Source organism: Ostrinia nubilalis, chromosome Z (assembly GCF_963855985.1).
Source record: "Ostrinia nubilalis chromosome Z, ilOstNubi1.1, whole genome shotgun sequence".
NCBI classification, from domain to species: Eukaryota; Metazoa; Arthropoda; class Insecta; order Lepidoptera; family Crambidae; genus Ostrinia; species Ostrinia nubilalis.
In genome coordinates this window covers 5,064,174-5,072,386 of record NC_087119.1, presented here as the reverse complement: position 1 = coordinate 5,072,386, position 8,213 = coordinate 5,064,174, and the positions used below count along the sequence as shown (strand labels likewise).

The window sequence follows — 8,213 nt, the reverse complement described above, 5'->3', positions numbered from 1 at the left end:
TCTACCGGTTTATGATAAACTACTTTTTATTAGCATGCAGTTAAGTTTCTTAACTCCGTTTTAAACAAACATAATCGTATATTATTGGTAACTTTAGTGGTTATAACATACTATCTATATTCTCTAATAAGTATTCGGAAAATATAAATTTCCACGATTTGCTCATTAAATTGGGTCGATTTGTAGATTTGTGAATGTGCTTGAAGCACTCTCACGCACTCATATTTGGTGTGTCGCTTAAATGTACTGAACTGAGTGCACACCACACCCTGTATACTTTAATGATATTAATGTATAATCTAACGTCTGTATGTGATATTCCAAAGTCCAAATTAAGGAATGTAAATCCTAGTGATAAAATATATTTTCGAGGAATATTGTATCACTGCATTTGAAATGATATATTATGATTGTAAAGTAACCTAATTGTATTTTATTAACTCAGTAGTGTGAGTGTAAGAAATAAGTGCTACCCTATACTGTACTGCCTGTGAATGCTACTAGAAATAATCGAATCTATTTGTGATGGTCCTAATAGGAAAATATTTAGTTTGCGTCCTAATCTCTTACTGAAATTATAACAATGTTAAGTTATACACTTTTCAGTCATATCACATCCCTTTAGAAGCAGAATATGCCCATTTTTCACACAAACAGGCCTACTTGATGTTACGATTATTTTTAGAAATGTTTACTTCTGAATTTTCTATGTTATGGTAAATTATAATGAATATCTGTGTCTAGAGATGTGCCGCTGAGAAAGTTCTCGTTCCCGGCAATATTCCCAGTGAGAATATTCTCGAGAACCGAGAACGCTCCCGGGAATATTCTCAGTGTTCTCGACAGAATACATTTAGTTTTAATTTTTTTTTTTTGTTTATATGTGATATTATTTGTAATGTTTCGATGTTTTATTAACTGGGCGTTAAGACTAGTCGTTATAAATAAGGCATGAAACGTGTAAGTGAGATATTGCTGTCTTGCTCACTCTTTTCGTGGCGAACGCGTACCGCGGCTTTAGGACTCGGCTACGGTATTTGAACATCAGTGTGCCTCTGAGTTTTAAGGCCATTGCCACTCTGGTGGATTGCAAGCGGATTCAAAGCGGATTCAAAGTGGATTTAAAGCGGAGTGGCGACGCGACGGAGAAGCCGCGTGAAAATATCGTGAAGCTTCCCAAAGGCTGCCCAGCCGAGTTGGATTCGATGATTGACCTTTTTTCGAAGTTGGACCTACCTAACTGGACTGTTTGTCTCAGGTATACATTATTGTCAACAACCTCGAGTGAAGAGTCTCCAACTTTTAGAGGAGTGGGTGCAACACGGTCTTTAGACATGATTTTTAAATCTTGTCCATGTTCATTTTGAGACCCACTTGTTGAGAGACTCTATTGAGGCCATCGAGCATTGTGCCTAGATCTTTCACGATCTCAGCCATGACTACGATATCGTCTGCTGTCTGGGTGATGTACTCGCCGTTGATATTTATGCTGAATCCGCTCCAGCCCAGAAGCTTGAAAACATCTTCCAGGGCGGCGGTGATGACGTTTTACTGTCTCACCCTTCGCTGCAACTGGATAGGTTTCGGGTCCTGATCTTGAAACGGACTGTCACTGTGGCGTGTTTGTACAAGCCTTTCAACACTTTAATGTATCAATAGTCAATTTGGCACAGTTGAAGAGACTGAAGCTCTGCCCATGTTTCAAACGAAGCGAAGGCTTTCTCATAGTTCACAAACGCAAAGTGGCTGATTATACTCCTTGATCTTCCGTATAATCTGCTGTTGCGTATATTATTATGGAAACCGGGTTGTTCGGGTGACTGAAAGTCGCCTAGCCTGCTAGCGTGACAATTCGTAATGACTATCAAAAACAGCTTGTAGACATGGGTCAGAAGCGAAATGGGTCTATAATTCTTTAACAAGGTTTTGTCACCTTTTTTTAAGAGGAGTATTACCATTCTTCTAAGTGTCGGATCAATCTGGCTAGGACGTATTTTCTATAAAAATGTGTCAAATGATCCGTCAGACAGGCTATCCACAACTTATCCAGAAGTGGCGAAACAGGCCCTTACTAAGCGATTGTGAAATATGCCCTTAATGTCAAATAAGAATAGTTTAAAAAACTAAAAACACGCTTTTAATTACTAACAGCACTAAAAAGCCAAAAATCATCAGGACCCTGGACATCATCTAGCATTAAAGTGCTCGAAAAGACAAATCCAACGAACCCAAACTCGATGTGATTTCGCCGTTTCGTTTAGGAGTTCTTTTGGCCACCTTCCAGTCCCATCATCAGACCAGCTGGTACCACAATATTGTATTGTCATTTCTAATCCACATAAAATTTCCAAGTTTCATGATGATACAAGACTTAGTAGAAGTGCATGTAATTCAGATTCTAAGATTCCATTACATAGTTAGTTACATACATGACGACCTAATAAGAGCGTGTTAAAAACGAAAAAATTGACAGTTACATTATTTAATTACGTGTAAAAAGAAATATCTGTCATCTTACATATCATTAAAACTACATTTTCACGACGAAAAAAATAAAATATAATAAAGGTGCAGTTGCCAAGAATATTGCCGAGAAAGTTCCCGAGAATATTCTCGGGAACACTGAGAATATAGCCTTTCACTGCAAATAGAGTGTATTGTTTAATATACACTTATCTGTTGACTTAATTTAATACTATTTTACTTAAGAAAGTTTGTTTATTTCCATTTGATAAACATGATTCTCAACCTTTCTCACTTAGGAGAACGCTCCCGGGAACGCTCCCGAGAATATTCTCAGCTGAGAGAGCGTTCTCGGGAACGGCACATCAATATCTGTGTCCAATAATAATCTAAATGTCAGTGGTATCTGTTGAAAAAAAAGAAACGACATATCCTTTTTTTAAGTATTTTTTTAAACTAATAATACCTTTAATGTTTACCTACGTTCGTAAGCCATATTTTTTCTACTTCGTAAGGTATGTTATTGGTTATCGCGTATAAAATATATTATTTCAAGATAATTTTATTGTTTTGAAAAATTTAAACTTATTTGTTGTCTGTAACGAAATAATTTAACTTTTTTTAATAAAATATGTCGTCAAAATCATGCTGTTTGTATTTACGACTTTCTATTTACTTTTATATTATAACTTGGAACTTAGAAGTGACTAATAATAATAAAATACAGTGGTCGAATTTAAATTTGTATATTAAAACCGTTATTAACTATAAAAAAAATCAACTATTGTCTACTCTAGTTATAGTAGCGTGAGCTAAGTTGGTTCCTTTTCCGGTTCAAGTTTCTTTCCATGAGCTGTAAATAAAAAAAAACATGTCAAAACAAAACGATAAACGCTAGGTTCGTACTCGTATTTGTGCAAGTCTCGCAGGGAATTCACCTTTTTCTACACAAAGCCTACTTGTTCACATACATGATGTAGGCGACGAGCGACGTTTAATGTACCTAGTGTGGCACTTAACTTGCCACTCTACTATAAGTATTTTTCGCTGTTACACATAAGCATGTCACTTGTGCTTATTCATGCCAGCCAAATGATTGCTCCAACATTCAAATTATTCTTTCTTCGCGACAGGACCAGAAGCATATTAGATATGGGGCCCGAACTAGAGGTCCCTCCACCTAAGCACGCTACGCCAGGACATACCTAACTTTACAGGCAATAGTCTTTAGTTTAGTGGTAAGACCACCTGCTTCAGACTTCCTGTTCGGTTTGGTTAGTAAGACCGACTGGCTAGCTACCACCGTGTTCATTCCGGCAGTTGGAGGTAGATAGCCAGTTCCTCTGATCATCACTTCTCATCAGGTGAGATGCAGGCCAAGAGCTTCCTAAAAAGATCACCTATTCAATAATGAGGCATAGAAAAACTAACCCAGCATCTCTCCCTTTAGCCAGTAGAAGTATCTGATGGCAGAGATGTCCCTCTTGCCGGCTTCGTCGCGCAGATTCGCCTTGAGGGACTTCCTCAGCACTCTCGCGGCTATGTTCGAGTAGTTCACGTAGCTGGAGACAAGTTTAAGCTAGTTTAGTGCTTACTTGCAAAGAAATAAAGAAGTCTTATCTTCATACGCTCCCAGTCGAAGCCTATGTAAGGCTGCCGTTTAAAAAGAGCGAGAGTTCTAGGTAACGTTTGAAATCAATGCAATAATATCAACAGAGAATACTTAGTGATGAAACTCTAAGATAGAGTTTAAGAAATCATACCTCAGGCTGGCAAAAACGGGCATTTAATTTACTAAATAGGCACGTTACTTCTCCTAAGTTTGGCATTATGCGAAAGCGCGGTCATTTTCTGTAATAATAAGGACATAGTTTCAACGGAACGGTTTACGGTTTTTAACTTTAACTTTTCACTTACAAATTAACATATTTCCTGTCCACAAACGAAACAATAGTAAATTGGCGTGTAATAAAACAATGTGCCTAAAATTAGGAGCATGCTTCGCTGAATGCGATCTAAGGCTACCCGCAAATGGACTGTTCTAGACTGACAGCTCCATGCCTCCATGTATCCGGGTATCTTTTCTTTAATGTCGTCTCTCGTCGCACTTAAAGAAAACTACGAGCAGTTCCAAAGTTTTCTCTCAAAACTCTGCACACCACTTAAAAAATGTCGCTGACCACATGAGTATCTGCCCGTGTGTTCGCAGACTTACACTGGTTACAATTAGCTATGCTAATTAGTACCCCTGCTTAACATCTTCAGTTAAACAAATTGAAAAACAAACCAATGATGGCCTGGCTTGGTAGCGCGCCTTATCGCCTCAGTGCGTCTCAGGTTCGATTCCAACTCATTTTCTAATGTGCATTATTAGGCACTGTGCAGGGAGAACCCTAGTAGGAATACCTTACTACAACTAGGTACCTCACTCTAGAATTTATTTAATTATACAAATATTTACTTGAGGCCAACCATCCTCCACGTGCTCATGGTGAGAGGGTCACGGGCCTTCCATAAGATCTACGAAACTTCCACCATCAAGTGTATTTTTATCCACTAAAATTGTGTGTACACTCACAAAATGGATTTATAGACAGTGACAATAGTATGTCAATTGAAACACTTATATATGAATAACGTGCGTGGCCAGGATTTAAAAGTAAAAGGAGTACCTACATACTAATATCATATTATACCTATTTGTTGGTAGACAACACAGGGCAATACGCAATGAAATCCCTCGCGATGTCGCGAACAGTTATAATAACAAAAGCGCGGTTCAAATATATAAAAATAACTTGTTCAGAACAGAGCCGCAACATTTTTAACTTATTTAAAGCGACGATTGTGAAAACTTGGTTATTTCTTGGAAACTTTCCCAGTGAAATACTGAACTCCTGAAGGGTAAAAGGACAAGCATGCGCAATGCTCCCGACGGTCCTAACCCAAAAAATATATCGAGGTCACCTTGACGAAATCGTTTACCTAATTCTGCTTTAAGTTCTGTTTTGTCGAGGTAACTACAAAGTATTTTGTGTTTATTTCTATCGAAACCAGAGTGGTAAAAAAAATGTAAAAAAATCGACCGCACAAGCCCTACATTTTCCATGGAATTACATTCCGTTTCATCATTTAGCGAGGGTTCAACGTTTAACTGCGCTGATTGCACCATACTCTTAGTGGTTACCTAAGTAATTCGGAGGCAATGTACGAACTTAGTCCTGGTTACGCATGGCGCACGGTGACCTTACTCTTGACCGAGAGCCGTGTCCTTCATTTGACCTTTCCGGTCTGGACTGTACCACCTTTACACGGCCTATTTATGGCTCCATTTTATTTACATCGCTGATGTTGCAGATTTGATGATAGGTACTGTATTGCTGTTAGAGTTTGCAATGTACAGACACTAATTTCTCTTTAAGAATCTCGGTTTGATTGATTTCAATGACTTCCGTGAAATGAACGGTTCATAAACTTTGTTATTTTTTTAGAGTGCAGACCACAATCTGCTTCTTATTAAAACATCAGTATTGAATCTTAAACCAAAGTCGTCCTACAAGTCAAAGCGACGGAGTACGGCTATTAATATCCACTCCCCTTTGTACGGTACTTACAAAAGAAAAGTTTTTATTGCTGTAGGTAATTCAAAGACGAATAAAAACAACATTTTTTTGGTTTCCTCCTTACGCTACCATTTATTTTAAGGACTAAGTATTGTTTATAGAGATATGTAATGTAAGTAGGTAAAGTTATTTGACGTGCTACGAAAATAAATATGGTTACGTCATTATAAGGAAAATGCATTCATTTTTCAGTGATGTGATTCATCAGGTAGCTTAGGTTAGAGGTAATGTATTAAAATTTTCATTATGCCGCTTCTATAAATAGTTGCCTACCAAATCTTATTGTTGTGTGGTAGACATTTAAATTAGCAGCTTTACAACCTGTAATTTTAAAAAGGCTTATTACGCTTCTTAATAAGTAGGTAAGTGTTTTCCTTCTACGTCTACCTATTAAAGTTGTGTTCCCTAGAAACGTTTCTTCCACCCATTGCACAATACCGCCATGTCCCCACGTGCATTGCATCACGCGGTGAGCCTCCCGTGGCCGAGTGCGAGTGACTCGGCTCACGCAACACGGGGTAACCGGTTCGACGCAGCGCCATGTGAAGTGAAGGCCACAGGAACGCTCGTCTCGTATCTTTTGTTGACAGAACAACCCTCACAAATAAAGGCATGGATTCTACGTACCCACCGTATGTACCTACTACGTATTGTATGCGTTTTCTCGGCAGTCAAGGAATTCAGGAGTTTAATGAAAAATAAATTATGATAAAATTGTATGATGCGATGCACGGGTAAAATTATTTACCAGTTTTGTATTTATCATGAAAAAATCATCATCTTTATGCTTCATTAATACATTTAATACACCTGGTTGCCCGTGATTTCTCTTTACGATTCACTGGTTTTTGTACCTACCTAAGTGAAATGACCTAGTGGTATCACCTAGTTATTTCTCAAGACTAGGCTGCAGAAAGCAGAAACTTAGTCTAGATTTACTACCCTAGGTACTTGCTTATTCACGTACTTAGTTGTGTAATTTTTGAAAGATGTTGTAATTTTATTTCTTTACATTCTCACGATTCCAACTAAGTACCTAGCTACTTTGTATCCAGGGCGTTTAACAGCGAAGTCAGCAAATAGGTTTAAATGTATAGCCTGACCAGGAACATAAAAACCCTCGCCATGTTGCGGAAAACTAATGGTACTAATTTCTTTTAATGGCAACAGTAACTGAAAACTTCATTGACATGTCACCTTGCATGTCAGTCTATTGTTGTCAAAGTGTAAACAAACTTTATTTTAAATGTGTGCAATTGATTTTGTGAATTAAATTGCTAAAATATTTTTATAGTCGTGAAAGAAAAGTGGTTCACGGTGTGTTAATGTATTTGTCGAAGAGAAATACTAAGGGTTCGGACAATATTTTCATTGAATAATGTTTCCGACAAAGGTTGTCAAATTGACTGACATGTTTATCGTATAGTACAGTCCACTATGAAAATTAGCTGTAGTCTGTTTCAACTACCCATTTTATAAAGTTTTTTGTTACTTTCTAAGTTTTGAATTTTATGGAATTGGGAAAGAAGTACCGAGTTTGAAGCGTTCATGAGCAGACATTGCAGTTGAATATTCAAGTTCTGAATTTGATTTTATTGATGAATAATAAAATAAATCCTACTAGCTCGATTGATGGTTTCATTTAATTTATTTAAACCAGGTTACCTTTAATAATATTTTTCGTTCATTTATGAAAATATCAAATTAGCCCGTAATCCTGAATCCTGATACATAAATTTAGCCTATTAATTTAACACATGTACGACTGTACTCAGTGTTGCACTATCAAATGCAATTGAAGCGCCTCTATGCCAGGGTTTTTATGTTCCTGGTCAGGCTATAATTTTTGTTTGTGAACATCTGCCTATTTTAATTTTCATGAAGCTTCTATTCTATTTAGAAGATAATTAAATTCACGAACAGAAACAACGCCATCCAATTATAATTCTGAAATACTCTAGGAATGCACTTCTCTTTCATGCGACGTGGGCGGCGATAACAGTTTTTCATGAATAAAGTTCATGTAATTTTGAGTATACTTACCTAATTAAATCAGAGTTAAGATGACTGAAGTGGGACGGAGTTTCAAACTATTCTACCGCTACTTTGGTACTCTTTCCAAGAGTT

The 8,213-nt window shown here is 37.3% G+C and overlaps 1 long non-coding RNA gene across 1 annotated transcript; it reads right to left on the bottom strand.

Moving 5' to 3' along the window:
• Positions 1-3,193: 3,193 nt before the first annotated feature.
• On the bottom strand, positions 3,194-5,058 carry LOC135087015 (uncharacterized). The gene is made up of 3 exons (XR_010260658.1): positions 4,925-5,058; positions 3,895-4,025; positions 3,194-3,316 (listed from the first exon to the last, which is right to left on the bottom strand). It is a non-coding gene; the product is annotated as an uncharacterized LOC135087015 (long non-coding RNA).
• Between the last annotated feature and the right edge of the window lie 3,155 nt (positions 5,059-8,213).